The sequence below is a fragment of the Lithobates pipiens genome, unplaced genomic scaffold (genome assembly GCF_037356315.1).
Source record: "Lithobates pipiens isolate NorthernLeopardFrog02 unplaced genomic scaffold, aLitPip1_a1.2 Scaffold_19, whole genome shotgun sequence".
NCBI lineage: Eukaryota > Metazoa > Chordata > Amphibia > Anura > Ranidae > Lithobates > Lithobates pipiens.
In genome coordinates this window covers 246,188,975-246,204,762 of record NW_027507764.1, presented here as the reverse complement: position 1 = coordinate 246,204,762, position 15,788 = coordinate 246,188,975, and the positions used below count along the sequence as shown (strand labels likewise).

General features: G+C 46.0%; 1 protein-coding gene across 1 annotated transcript in view; it reads left to right on the top strand.

Annotated features, from left to right (window-relative positions):
• TENT4A (terminal nucleotidyltransferase 4A) overlaps positions 1 to 15,788 on the top strand; it is a 686,787-nt gene that overhangs the window by 330,152 nt on the left and 340,847 nt on the right. The window lies entirely within an intron of this gene.

The window sequence follows — 15,788 nt, the reverse complement described above, 5'->3', positions numbered from 1 at the left end:
ACTGTTACGCTTTGTGTTAGGAACTGTTAAGACTGTTGCCATAGGAGACAGAAGTCCTGCACATACAGAAGTGGCTTCTTGCTGGAGGCCTTTCCCTGCATGACTGTTGTCCTATTTAAAGTGGGAGTCCGCCGGGAGTTCCGACGTTTTTTTTTTTTTTTTTTTTTTAAAGCCAGCAGCTACAAATACTGCAGCTGCTGACTTTTAAAATAAGGACACTTACCCGCCCAGCGCGCCCGCGATGTTGGCACCCGAAGCCGTTCTCTCGATCGTCTCTCGGGTGCTGCCGCCGCCATCTTGGGTATGAGAATCAGGAAGTGGAGCCTTTCGGCTTCATTTCCCGGTTCCCTACTGCGCATGCGCGAGTCGCGCTGCGCAATAAGGATGGTCCCGCTGTCTCTGGGATCCGTGTGTTTCCCAGCAGGCAGCGGGGGACTTTCGGAAAGGGGCGTAGATTCTGCAGAGTTTACGACCCTTTCCGCAGATAGCTATGCCGGAAGTGTACAGGTACCTGCACCCCCCTCCCCCCTGAAAGGTGCCAATTGTGGCGCCGGAGGGGGGAAGGATTCCAATGAGCGGAAGGTCCACTTTAGGGTGGACCTCTGCTTTAAGTCTTGGAGTCTGCTAATTGAACTTGCAAATGCCCAAGGGTGTCCTGGCAGCCCTAACTCTTTCCCCCATAAAAGTTTGTAAGAGAAATAAACATCTTTTGCATTCAAGAAGTGTCTGGTGCCCAATAAATGTATCCATCTTGCACCCACTATGCCAAACAACCCACCACATACAGAAGGATCACAGCTATCTCTAGCCCTGGAGGGTTTCATCAGACTGAAAGAGGCTAGAGACCTTGCTACACAAGAATTTACATGAACTGGAGGCTTTTTGCCAAGAGAAATGGGCTGCTTTACCATCTGAGAAGATAGAGCCTCATCCACAAAAAGGTTTCAAGCTGTCATTGATGTTGACGTGTTGATGGTATTAAGAACTGGGGTATGTAAACTTTTTATCAGGGTCATTTGGCTAGTTTCTGTTGTCATTATGATTTAAAAAGTGTAAACACAGTTGATAATCACTTTAGCCAAACACTAACCATTATAAATTCTGCCCGGGTATGTAAGCTTATGCGCACAACTGTGTATATGTGTGTGTGTGTGTGTGTGTGTATATATATCTATATATATATATCTATATATATATATATATATATCTATATCTATATCGGTATGTATATCTGTATGTATGTGTGTGCGCGCGTATAATATATATGTTGCTATATATATGTGTGTGTGTCTATAATAAATTTTTTATTTATGTATTGCCCACATTTTTTCATGTTACAACCAAAAACATAAATGTATTTTATTGGGGTTTTATGTGATGGACCAACATGAAGTGGCATAATTGTGAAATGGAAGGTTCATGATAGATGTTTTCAAAATGTTGTGGAGAAGTTTAAAAACAGGGTTAGGTTATAAAAAAAAAAATCAGTATTTAACTGCATGCTTAGTCGTGTTTGATATGATTTTTTTTGTGTGAAAAAACACACGTCTACTTGCCTTGTTTGGGGTGCCATTAACACTGTACCAGGAGTGCAGTGCAATTCATTGTTTTTTGCACATTTCACAAATGCACATGCTGCTATAGTGTGAATGCAGCCTCAGGCAGGTAGCAGATAAGTGTTATGTTTAGTAGAGGGATGGCCTTTTTTTTTTTTTTTTTTTTTTTTTTTTTCAAAACTTCTGTTCAAACCCTCATGTAGGCAGAAGCATAACTTGTGTGCAATTAATATTTATTTTCTTAAATCGGGGGACACAGAGCCATAGTAGTTACTATGTGGGTTATATCGGAGGACAGGCGATGCACACTGGCACGCCCCTAAGGCGTGTACTCCCCAATATATCCCCTCCCATTACTTGGAGTCCCCAGTTTTTTTTCCCAGTGTCTAAGGTGTGCTGAGCTCCACTGGTAGTAATCCTTGCTGGGGCTAGCCATGCTGACCGGATTGATTCTGATGTCTTTTCATAGGCTAAATGAATGGTATCCGGGCCTCGTGTCTGAAGAAACGAGGTTTTGCTTGCGAATGCTTCTCTTAGAGAGCTGGGCTCTGGGATCCAGTAATTTTTGGTAGTGAGGCCATAAAGTTTTTACTGTCAGGGTGCTGTTGCAAGTCCAGGATTGTGAGTAACCTGAGGTTCCTCGGTTCCTGAAGGTTTCCTAAAAGGTCTTGGAGCCCAAGACCTTTTAGGAAACTTTTTGGGTTTTATCACATATTAAGATTGGGGTTTTATCAAATATTAAGATTGGGTCTTAATATGTGATAATACCCTGCTGCAAGGATAAGGTAAGGGAGATTTTCTCAAGAATTTGTCCTTTTATGTATAATGTCATGCCTATGTGTCACCACTGGGGGCTGTATTGAGCACTCACCGTCCTAACGCTGGAAAAAGCAAGGAAGCCTTCACTCCTCTCTTCCAGCCGCAACAGATCCTCCGGTAAGAAGGCCGTGTCTGGTTTCCTCCTGTGCCCCCAAATATTAGTTGTTTCCCCTTCAGGGGACAGGATGCAAAGCAGCTGCCTTTAAAAAAAAAAATACAGACCGCGGCTGCATCAGCGGAGGATTTACCCCCCCCCCCCCCGCCATGCCTGCAGGTACACAGGACGCCGTTCGCGCGGGAAAGCGATTTCCTTTGAAAGGAATGGGGGGGCTGTAATTTGCGGGGGCGTGGCTAACTGCATCAGACGCCGGCCACACATGGAGGAAGCTGGTTTTAGTGATGTGTATGTGAAAGCTGCTGCTGGCTGTGGAGGGATGGAGCAGGTGGATGGCTTGGTCAGGTTAGTGAACACAGGCTTATTCCTTTGGCACATTATACTTTACTGAAGCTAGGGTTAATAGCAGTTAATAGCGCTGAACTATAGCCTAGCAATGTACATTATTTTGCATAGTGCCTTTGCTTTATGCTGTGAATGGTAATGGGACCAAGAACTTCTCTAAAGGGTCATTAGTTTTTCACTGTAAACTAAATCCATTTCCAAAAGAATGTCGTCATCCTCTGAGAGGGACACGGCTAGTCAGATTGAGCAGTCGGGGTAGAACACTTCAGTCCCTGTATATATCATACAAATGTTTTTTTTTTTCTACCATTTGTAAATTGAAGTAATTAGGTAGGAGTGATGGGAGCGAGGGGGAGGGCTCTCACTAAGCTCCTGTATCTCCATACCTTTCTGGCTGGGGTGGGGGCTGCTGTGGTCTGGGCTGGGGGGGTCAGGGGATGCTTCTGTTGAAAAGCCTATGGTGATGTGCCCCTGAAGTGGCAGTTCAGGGGTGCCTTATATTCACTGTGCTAGTCACTTTGATATCTGGCACCTTGGTCACGTCACTATAAAACACGCTTTTTCACACCTGCCTCTAGGGCCGGGCCTTTTGGCTAGGACCAGAGGAATTTTTGATTCCTGCCCGGAGGGCCTGGTCATTGTTTTACACAATGACCACTTTCACTCTCTCTCTCCACTATCCCTCCCCCACTTTTTTATTTCTGTGTGTGTTTTGTCACATTTTGTGTTGTCACCTGTACGTTTGGCTAGTAGGGTGTCGGTCCTCGATCCAATCCTGAACGTCTTGTGGGAGGGTGGACATAGGCCTTCTGGCTTGGTTCACCCTCTCTTTGGGGGGTCTCCCTTCGGGGGAGCCCCTACCCTAGTACCTGGGTGGGTCTGTTTCGGCAGACCGTCCGGAGAAAGGAGGTTGTCCGGCTTCGGCTGGATGGGCCATGTATTGGTACCTCAGTCCCCGTCTGGAGCCTAACTCCATGGGGGATAAGGGTAAGGTCCTTCCTTGTGGAGGACAGCAGACACATTTTGCACATTTTTGTGTGTGCACTTTTTTTGGCACCGGGTGGAAGTTTTTGGGTGTGTTTTGCAAGCCACAGGCTTTTCAATAAAAAAAATTGTAAATTGAAGAGGAGATTAATGCTATGATGTCTCTCCATAGTGGGACTAAACGGCAAATTTCCATCTAGTCCCCAGGACCCTTTTTGTTGAGGTGCAGGAGGCTGGGCATCAGGTAGGGCTTCCCATATATTAGAAGATACCTATTCATCTTCTTCGGAGGATCCTAATAAGGGAGGAGTAGCATCACAAGTCGGGTTGCTTGTTTACTCCCTTACTCAAGCCTTTTGCTGCCTCTTGAGGTACCTACCTCTTATTGGGTTCATTAGAACCTCCCCCACCTGGGGTTTTTTTTTTCCTATTCATGCATAGCTAAAAAAAAAATAATCTTATGGGAACATCCGGATAAACAATATTATCCTTCCAAGAAATTCTTCACACTTTATCTATGAAAGGGGATTTCTATGAAGAAAATGGGGGGGATTCCAGCAATTGCTGCTGCAATCAACTCAATGAGAAGAGTCTCACACGGTGGATAATGCACTGATGTTAAAGGATCCAGCAAATTAAAGTTGGAACTTCCTTTTAAAGACATGTCTTTTGCAGTTCAGTAGCGCAGCCGGTTCTTGCTGCAATTGGTGTATATCAGTACATTAACCCTTTAATGTTCTCATTTTGAGTCACGCTAACTCATTGAAAAATGTGGACTTCAAAGGGTTAAGGAACAGTTTGTGGAGATACCTAAAATTCTGCCTGATCAGCAGGCCCGGCAATGGGCTGGTGTATCTGACGCACTGTCTCGCAGTAGATGCTATGAAACACTCTATCATTTAAGCCTTATGGCTTATGCTTGGACTAGTGCATTTTTGCACAGTTCTGTGGCTGAAATATTGATCAGCCGAAGCACCATGTAAAAAGCTCTTAGCTAGTTTGTTTCCCTTCATGGGGTATGGCTATTTAGACAATCTGGATAAGTACATCCAAAGGACATCTAATAGGGTAAAGCTCTCTTTACCAGTAAAAAAAGGTTAAAAAATGTCTCCTTTTATTGTGCTGCCTCTCCTATGCCAGGAGCATCTGCCTCTAGACAGTCTCGACAGCCTCAACCGTCAGGTTCAAGGGAATGTCCCCAAGGGCAGCACTAGGGTCTTGGGCCAGAAAGCCCACAAAACAGAATGCTAAAGCCTTCTCATGAAGGGGCACCCCCACTCGTTCGGGTGAGGGGAAAGGCCCTGCAATTCTCAACATCTGGCAGGAACCATGTCAAGACAGATGGATTTCTGCAGATTTTTTCTCTAGGTTACGACTACAGTTCCGAGAGCTTCCTAAGGATCCAGAGAAAAAAGTCTTTCTGGCCTCTGGATCAGCTGTTATCCCAGTCGGTGATATCAGAGGTTCCCTTAGTAGAATAGGGGGTTTTTATTCAAACCTTTTAAGGTTCCAGAACCGAACAGAGAGGTAAGACAAATTGTAGATCTCGAAGATCTGAATCAGCATTTAAACATCCGATCGTTTCATAATTCGAAAGGAGGGGAGTTGCATATCTCCATGTGCCAAATTTTCCTGCTCACCAGAAATTTCTATGTTTTGAAATATTAAATTTTCAGTTGTGGCCCTGCCATTCGGCTTAGCCACAGCACCACAAACATTCTGAAAGATTCTGGCACCTACTTTAGCCAGATAAAAGGCTCAAGGCATAGCGGTCCTAGCCTTTTTAGAAGATCTACTTTTAATAGATCATTCAGTCTCAGGTCTAAAACCAGAGTCTGATCTTAGCTGTAACTATCTGAATTCTCTAGGTTGGATACTCAACCTAGGAAGATTCTCCTTAAAACCATCAAGGAGATTACAGTACTTGGGGGCTGGTTATAGATCCCATACAGAAGAAGGTATTCTTACCCCAGACAAGAATCGGTTCCATTGTAGGACTAATTCAACTTATCAAAACAAAGGAAAATTCCTTCATTCAGCTGTACAGGAGATTTTTAGGGGAAATGGTGGCCTCCTTCAAGGCCGTCACTTACACGCAGTTTTACTCAAAAACTGCTTCAAGACACCATCCTATCGGTCTGGCATAAAAAAGGATTCAGGCCTAGTTTGTTTCCAATACACCCTAGAATCTTGGACTGTCAGACTACGGGACTGTCCTGTCAGGATTCAGTCTGACAAGGCCACGGCGGTGGCTTGCATCAATCACTGGGGGGGGCACAAGAGGTCATGCAGCCCATGTGAATACCGTATATACTCGAGTATAGGCCGACCCGAATATAAGCCGAGGCCCCCAATTTACCCCCAAAAAAACTGGCAAACTTATTGACTCGTGTATAAGCCGAGGGTGAGACATGCCTGTCCATCCCTGTGTGTGTGTCCGTCCATCCCTGTGTGTGTGTCCGTCCATCCCTGTGTGTCCGTCCATCCCTGTGTGTCCGTCCATCCCTGTGTGTCCGTCCATCCATCCCTGTGTGTGTGTGTGTCCATCCATCCATCCATCCCTGTGTGTGTGTGTCTCCATCCATCCATCCATCCCTGTGTGTGTGTGTCTCCATCCATCCATCCATCCATCCCTGTGTGTGTGTGTCTCCATCCATCCATCCATCCATCCCTGTGTGTGTCTCCATCCATGTGTGTGTGTGTGTGTGTGTGTGTGTGTGTGTGTGTGTGTGTGTGTCCAGCCTACCTTTGTCCCGAGCCTCCGTCCCGTGCCTTGCCTCCTTGCCTCCGTCCCGTGCCGTGCCTTGCCTCCTTGCATCCGTCCCGTGTCGTGCCTTGCCTTGCCCCCGTCCCGTCCCGTCCCGTGCCGTGCCGTCCCGTGCCCTCTTCGTCGGCGGCCATTGTAAAGTTCAAAAGCTGCGCCGCCGCCTTCGCCTGTAATAGGCGGAACACTGAATTTCCCAGCAGCCTGTGTTCCGCCTATCACAGACGTCGTATCATCCTCGTCCGTAGTACGAGGATGATACGATGTCCGTGATAGGCGGAACACAGGCTGCTGGGAAATTCAGTGTTCCGCCTATCACAGGCGAAGGCGGAGCCGGAGGCGCGGCTTTTGAATAGAATGGCCGCTGTCTGTCTGCTCGACACGCTGATCGAGCGGGCAGACAGCGATGACTCGAGTATAAGCCAAGGGGGGCACTTTCAGCCTCAAAAAAGAGGCTGAAAATCTCGGCTTATACTCGAGTATATACGGTAATGTTCTAGCTTGGGCAGAACACAACATTCCTTGCCTATCGGCAATTTTCATTTTCAGGAATTGGCAGGCATACTACTTGAGTTGCCAACAATTATTTCCGGGAGAATGATCTCTTCAACCCGACATCTTCCTAGCATTATGTCAGATGGGGTATTCCGGACATGACCTATTCGCATTCAGATTCATCAACAAGGTTGATACCTTTTGTGTCGAGAACAAGGGGTCCGCTAGCAGGCACAACAGACACATTAGTCTTCCCCTCCAGTTCTGCTACTTCCGCGCCTTCTCCACAGGATTAAGCAGGAACAAAAGGAGATGAGTCTGGCGGCCCCAGCGGGTCCCTGAAGATCTTGATTTACCGAGCTTATAAAGATGGCAGTAGGAGTCCTTTGGACTCTGCCATTATAGCCAGACCTTCTCGCACACAGTCCGGTATTTCATTCTAACTTATAGGCGCAAGATTTAACAGGTTTGACTGTTGAATCCCACTCTATGAAAGATCATGGGTTATCTCCTTTGGTAGTGTCTACTTTGATTAATGCCAGGAATCTGGCTTCCAGCATCACTTACTATAGAGTCTGGAAGGCATATTTCTTGGTGTGGATCCGGGGGTTGGCATCCCAGGAAGTATGTCATAGGCAGGATCCCTGATTTCCTGCATGTGGGATCTGAAATGAAGTTGGCCTTGACTTCTATTAAAAGCCAGATCCCGGCCTTGTCAGTGTTTTTCAATGGCCTCTTGCTTTCCAATCTTGGAGTAGCTTATTCAGGGGGTAACACAGATTATTCCCCCTATCAAGGCACCTCTAAATCCTTGGAATATAAATTTGGTTTGATCGGCTTTGCTAAATCGGCAGCTTGAACCTTTATGAGAAATTTCCTTGGTTCTTTTGACAAGAAAGATAATCTTTCTGAGTGCTATTTCTTCTGCTAGAAGAGTATCAGAACTATCGGCTCTGTCTTGTAAAGAGCCAGATTTCATCATGCATAAGGATGAGGTTGTTTTATGTCCTCATCCTGAATTCCTACCAAAAGTGGTAACAGGTTTTCATTTAAACCAAGATATTATTCTTCATTCCTTCTCCCCAGAGCTTTAATCTAGGGAAGAGGAGACACTACATTCTCTTGATGTAGTAAGAGCGATCAGAGTCTATTTAAAGGTGACCGCTCAGGTTCGCAAAACACATGTTTTGTTTGTACTGCCAGAGGGTCCAAAATGTGGACAGGCAGCATCGAGATCCACTATTTTCCAAATTGATTTGTCTTTTTTTTTTTTTTTTAGATTTAAGTTTTTTTATTGGGTTAAATGAAGATAGGTTTTCACAAAACAGCGCCAATTGGGCATACCCGGGCGAAGTGCATAAAGTAATTTGTAGTGCAAATAAACAATGTCAATTAAAGATGTATGTCATACTGGGTCGATTACTACTAAGAAAGAAAAAAAGAAGGAAAAAGGTGGCAGAGAGCAGACAACAAATGTCCAGGTCTGCGGGATAAGCGAATGAGATGTGTCTACCCCACAGGTGAGCTTCTAGGGTCAGCCATCTATTGTTGCCAGAGTTGGTGAAACAGGTTTGTGGATTGGGTGGCCTTTGCAAATGCATACTCCATTTGGAAGTGGTGATTGAGTATCTGAATTACCTCCTTTAAAAGAGGGGCCTGGATTGACTTCCATTTTCTCGCGATTGCCAGGCGGGCAGCGATCAATATATGTGTTACCAAAGTTTGTTCTTGCTTGGGCCAGGAGGGGATGGACAAGCCTAGGAGTAGGTCCAGAGGAGATAATGAAAAAGACACAATATATAGCGAATGAATTAAGCGTTCTACTTTCCCCCAGAATTTCCTGATGGCAGGACAGTCCCACCAGATATGGGTTAATGATCCTATATCGTCACAGCCCCTCCAACACTTGGGGGAGGAGGTTGGGTAGATTCTTGCCAGTTTTCTGAAGCGATTCCCAGTGTGTTAAACAGTGAGAGTATCGCAGGGGAAGTGAGAGGGCCTTCAGCCATAGAGACTCTGGGAGTGCTCGGTTTTCATGTGATGACCAGTGTTGGATAGTTGACTTCAGAAGATCTGGAGGTGGTACAGTGAGCAGTTTGTAAACGAGGGAAATGCCTCTTGCTTTAGGACTTTTGTTTCCGTAGAACTTCAGAAGGGGAGTAGCTAGGGAGTTTGTGGTCGACCATTTTGATTTAGAGAGCAGGGATTTTATCCGGAGATAAAGAAAAAAGGTCTTGGGGGATATTCTGAGTTGTTGCTGGAGGTAGGAAAAGGGGTGGAGGCCGGATGGAGAGATGAGCATTGCAAGGTTTGAGATTCCGGCCTCTATCCACTGTTGTACTGGTAGGTCAGGAGCTAAAAGAGCTAGGGATGCAATGGGGAATGCTGATAAGCTGTCGGTTGATAGGGAAGATTCTCTTAGTGATAGAGCAGACCATATTTTTAATGAGGAGTTAATAGTGTCCAGAAAGTGGTGTTGAGGCTTTGGGCTGAGCCAAGTTGCTGCAAGGGCCAGTTTTAGATCTGCTTGAAATGCTTCTGTTTCAATTTGTTTCCAAGTAGGCTGTGAGACCACCATGTTTTTAGCTGGTCCAGGATTGTTGCTTGGTAGTGAGCGTGAATGTTTGGGGCGCCTAGTCCTCCCTGTGGAACTGGGGCGAGGAGTGAGGCTTTTTTAATCCTTGGGCGCTGTTGTTGCCAGATAAAGTTGTTGACGTTCCCTTGGAGTGTTTTTATTTGGCTTTGTAGCAGAGGTAAAGGAATAGTACGAAACAGATACAATATGTGAGGCAATAGATACATTTTAGATTGGGCGATCCTTCCAGCCCATGAGGCAGGAACATGACCCAGTTCTTTCGATAATCATGTGAGCCTGCCCGCGAGGTCTATTAGATTAGCTCTGAGTAAGATTTTGCTGGGGAACGTCAATTGAATTCCTAGATAGGGTAGAAAGGCATTTGATGTCCAAGCAAAGGGGATATTGGCAGAGATGAATCGTTTTGTGGGGTGGTCTAGGTCTAGACTGAGCATAAGCGATTTACTGTGATTTATTTTGTATAGGGATATTTTGCTAAATGAATCTAAGATCACTTGGACTGCAGGGAGGGAGATTTTAGGGTTTGTTAGTGAGACAATAACGTTGTCGGCATAAAGGCCGATTTTGTTAAGTTTTTCCGACTTCAATGCCTGAGATTAAGGGTTCAGCTCTGATAGCTTGGGCTAGTGGTTCCATTACCATGGCAAATATAAGGGGCAAGAGGGGGCAGCCTTGTCTGGTGCCGTTGGTGATATTAAATGATGTAGAAACTACCCCGGAGGTCCACACCCGCGCAGTTGGCTGAGCGTATAGGCCCAGTATAGCCGAGAGAAAGGTGCCCGAGATTCCGAACTTTCTAAGTACTGCCTCCATATAGGGCCAGTAGACCCTGTTGAACACCTTCTCCGCGTCCAACGAGAGGAAGAGAGAAGGCGCTCGACAGTGCTCCACCCATTGTATTAGATCAATAAATCGCCGTGTGCCATCGGCGGCCTGTCTACCCGGCACAAAGCCGACTTGGTCTTGGTGTATAATTGATGGCAGAATTGTGGCGAGGCGTTGCGCAAGCAGTTTGGCATACATTTTAGTGTCGGTATTGAGGAGGGAAATTGGTCTATAGTTGGGGGAATCTGTGGGCTTTCCAGGTTTAGGGATAGTGACCACTAGGGCTTCGTGGGATTCCTTAAGGACATTACCGGTGCTTGCGAATTGGTTATAAACGTTGCAAAGATGAGGCCCTAGAAGATCGGGAAATCGCTTATAATATTCATTGGGAAGTCCATCGGGGCCTGGGGCCTTGTGGAGGGGGAGCTGTTTAATGAGCATCTGGATTTCCAAGGGCGAGAAGGGGTCCGCAAGTTCGGCAAGTTGATATGGGGATACGGATGGTAGGGAAAGAGAAGAAAGAAATTGTTCGATGTGTGCTTGGGTGGGGGGTGGGGCAGGTCCTGCTTTGGTAAGGTTATACAGATTGGCATAAAATTTGCTAAATTCATTGGCGATGTCTAATGGGTTGGTTATGCGTTTGCCCTGGGGATCAGTGAGGAAGGATATTTTCTTGTTGGAGAGCTGTCGTCTGAATTGTTTTGCCATATAGGCACCAGGCTTGTTGGCAGAGGTATAGGTGCGGAGCTTAAGTCTGCTGATATAATATTCAAAGTTCTTTCTGAGATGATCGCCAAGTTGGAGTCTAAGTGTCTTCAAGTCTGAGTATAGGGTTTCAGAGGGGGATGTTTTGTTTAGTGCCTCTAGATTCCTAATTTGAGTCAAGAGGGTCTGCGTGGTAAGGGAATGAGCCTTTTTGGCTTGGGCACCCAATTTAATAAACAGACCTCGCAGGCAGGCTTTGTGAGCGTTCCAGACAGTGGCATAGTCAGGTACAGAGACCCCACATTGTATTGAAAGTAGTTCTCAATCTCGGATTTAATTTGGGATTCTGACCTAGGATTGTTGAGAAGGGAGGTATTCAGTCTCTCCAGATCGTATGTCTGGGTGTTTGCGATAGGGGGGCCAGTTTGATCGCGATCGCCGCATGGTCCGACCATGAAATTGTTCTAATCGTGGCAGCAGTAATAGATTGTAAAAGGTATTTATCTGTGACAAAGATCCATCCGAGAATAAGAAAGGTGGGGGGGGGGTGAGAAAAAGGTGTAGTCTTTTCACATCGTGAAGGCACCTCCATGCGTCATATAGGTCTTCCCGTTTGAGCATGGCAGATATCGTAGAAGTTCTACGGGATGTAGTGCTTGAGGTGTCTAGGTCTGGGTCGACAATATCATTGAAGTCCCCACAGATTATCACAGGGGAGGATCGATAGGGTTCCAATTTGGCCAACAGGGCTTTGTAGAACTGCTTATGAGCGGTGTTGGGGGCATAGAGGTTGACTATGGTAAGAGGACGGTTGTCAATTGTATTGGAAAGAATTATCTACCGTCTGGGTCAATTTCGGAATGATGTAGTGCGAAATCAACTCTGTGGCTTACAGAAATCATAACTCCTCTTTTTAAGGGGGCGCTGGCAAAAAAAATATGAGGATATTGTTTGTGACTGCATAGGGGTTGCTTGAGACTCGAGAAGTGGGTCTTTTGTATACAGAGAACATCCGCTCGTTGGGTTAGGGCCTCTTTCCAGAGTAAGTTGCACTTAAAGGGTAAGTTAAGCCCTTTAACGTTCATGGAGGTAAAAGTAAGTGTCATTTTGTAGATAAAAATGGCCGGGGTAGAGTATAGAGATGGAAAGGGACTACTACCTGGGTATAAAAGCAAAGGGCATCAAAAACAGATAATTGTAACAGTTGTCCCAGGTAACAGATAACAGATATTAGTACAATGCGTATTATGCAGTATAATCGGGTATGACAAAAAACGAAATAAGAGTTTTACACCACTATTCAATGATATCAATCGTTAAGTGGAGATCAAACAGAGTAACTGAGGAGCTGCAATAGTAACAGAGATACAAATACTAAACCAGTATGCTTGGCACACTTTAACTTGGGGGGTAGAGAGAGAAAAGGGTGGTAGATATAGGCCTTATCCAGACCAGATTCAGGTAGCTGAGGGGACTTGAAGGAGCCGCGATCAGCGTCTTCCATGAGTGTTGGAAGATTGGTGTGCTGAGCTAGGAGGAGCACGGGGGGAGTTGTGATGTCCCGGATCTCCCGGCGGAATGGGGAGGAAACCCCAATTGGTCAGTTTTTTTTATAGCCATCTTTTGGAGTAAGAATTGGCACCATTTGTTGCTGGTGCGAAACCAGTAGCTTGGTAGGGAAGCCCCATCTATAGGGAATTTTCTTTTGTTGGAGAATGGAGGTGATGGGACCAAAAGTTCTGTGCATTTCCATCGTAGCTGGAGATAAATCAGTGAAGAGCTTCAAATTAGCGTAAGGTGCTGGAAGAGATTTGAATGCCCTGGCAGCAGTCAGAACTTGCTCTTTAACATGGAAAAAAATGAATCCGGGCCAGGACGTCTCTAGGGACATCATCCGGAAGGTGTGAAGGTTTGGCGATTCTGTGAGCTCTGTCTGAGTGTTTCTCGTATTTCAACGCGGGGGAGCAGAGGTGTAATAATTTTCTGCAGGTAAGGGGTTAATTCATTGGGTTTGATTCCGGGATACCCCTGAATTTTATGTCATTTCGCCTAGAGCGGTCTTCTAAATCCGCGAGCTTCAGTTTGATGTTGTGGATGTCTGCAGAATGGCAATTGTGCATCAAGGAGCTCATTGTGTGCCTTAGAGTAGTCTTGTAAGTTTTCCTCTAACACATCTGTTCTTTCCTCCACACAGTCAATTCTATCATGTATATGGGGCATGGAGTGCTGAAGTTCCCTGTGTAAATCTTGCTGGAGTGTCAGCAGCATTGATTTCAGCATTACTTCAGTGACTGCATTGTCAGAGGCAGGGACAGTTGCCAGAGAAGGGCCCTGCGGTGTACTCTGTGTGCCTGCCACTACCGCTGACCAGAGCTGCTTTTTGGCTTGGGGCTGTTTATCAGGGGAGTTAACAGGGGAGGTAGCCAGCCTCTTACCTCTGTCTGCATGTTGTCCCGTGGTGGCATCCTCTGGGGGAGGGATGGTATCCATACTGTGCCTTTCGATGGATTCTGGCCCATCAGCAGTGCAGTGTGGCGGCGGAGAGGAGGCTTCCGACACGGACGCTGAGCCAGGGAGCCTCGTGCTGTGAGGAGCGGTGCCATCTCGAGGGGCCTGCATGGCTGCGGCCGGCGAATAGAAGTCGGTGAGACGGCGCGGGACTAGCGGGTTATTTCGCTGCCTCGTCATGCCCTGTAGTATCCCCGAGCCTTCCCCGCTCCATAGGTGGTGAGAGCGGGGCGGGAAGTCGCGGTGGGTTGCGGAAATCTGGCCGTGGATGCGGAGCTCAGGCATCCATTCCGTTCCACTGCAGGCCACGCCCCTCCCAAATTGATTTGTCAAGGGATTGTTCAAGCTTAAAGAAGAAAATTCTTCCTTTTCATGTTAGAGCACACTCATTCAGGTCGATTAGTGCCTCTTGGGTGGTGCATCATCAGGCCTCTATGGCTCAGATCTGTAAGGCCGTGACTTGGTCTTCGGTCCATACGTTAATATTGATTTGATGAAATCTGATAAAGGGTCATGAGGATATTGCCTTTGGGCGTAGTATACTGCAGGCTGCAGTATGAGTCCTCTGGCCTCCTGTTTTTGTTGTCTTCCCCCCCTTCAGTTGCCATTGCTATGGGACATCCCACATAGTAACTACTATGGCTCTGTTGAAATAAAAATAACACATGCTGCGCTAGATGGGTCCTATAACTAAAAATCCAAACTTTGATCTATAATTATAGATGCACAGGGGAGTAATAAAGTGCATAAATGATAAACACACAGCTGGTATAAAGTGCAGGTGCAATCTGTGGCAAGCAAATAATGCGCACACAAATGTAAACACACAACTGGAAAAAAAAGTGCACAAGTGCAAATAGTGCCAAAACCACACTCAAATTTGATTAAAGTATATAAACCTAACCATTACGTGGTGCCACCATATACATATAACACAAATTGAAAGTGCTTAATGCATATCAATGTGACAACAAGATTGCAAAAAGTAAATAAAAAGATATATATATAAAGAAGTGCAAGTGCATACACCATATGATTGTCCCTATATGATAAACATTAAACAATCTTTTGTAGCAGCCTGTGTTAGGCTGTGATGAGAAACAAAGTACTGATGGTGGTGAGAGAGATGTAAAACAATGTGATCTTCAGTGATCAAATTAAAGCGGGAGTCCACCGGGACTCCGCGTTTTTTTTTTTAAAGCCAGCAGCTACAAATACTGCAGCTGCTGACTTTTAAAATAGTGACACTTACCTGTCCAGCGCGCCCGCGATGTCGGCACCCGAAGCCGATCTCTAGATCGTCTCTCGAGTGCTGCCACCGCCATCTTGGGTATGGGAATCAGGAAATGGAGCCTTTCGGCTTCATTTCCCGGTTCCCTACTGCGCATGTGCGAGTCGCGCTGTGCAATAAGGACGGTCCCAGCTGCCTCTGGGATCTGTGTGTTTCCCAGCAGGCAGCGGGGCACTTGCGGAAAGGGGCATAATCTACGCCCCTTTCCGCAGAGAGCTATCCCGGAAGTGGGTGCAGATACCTGTACTGTACAGGTATCTGCACCCCCCTCCCCCCTGAAAGGTGCCAATTGTTGCGCCGGAGGGGGGGAGGGTTCCGATGAGCGGAAGGTCCACTTTAGGGTGGACCTCCGCTTTAACAGCATGCTTCTACATCCAGCCGTGATTCTAAATCATGCATAGGTGAAATCCAGAAACCCTTTATGGTAATGAGCTCACCTTGAAGTGTGTGACTAGCTTTTACACCAAGTCAAATCACGCATATGAACCACTATGGGTTTCTCAGCTATTTCCCTGGATCAGAAGTTTCCTCAATTCAGTATTCAAAAAGTGCATGAAAAAGGAAAAAAGCTGCCTAGAAGAAATACAAGCCATAGCCATACTGTTTTCATTATCTATTAGGCTCCATGAAGTACGGTGTACTGACGCACCTTATACATGTGAGTACCCCGGAGGGGGAGCGGTTTTTAACTTAGTGCAATATAGTTTTACAATTTTTATTACACATCAGCTTTTTTCCTTTTTCATGCACTTTTTGAATACTGCATTAAGGAAACGTCTGATCCA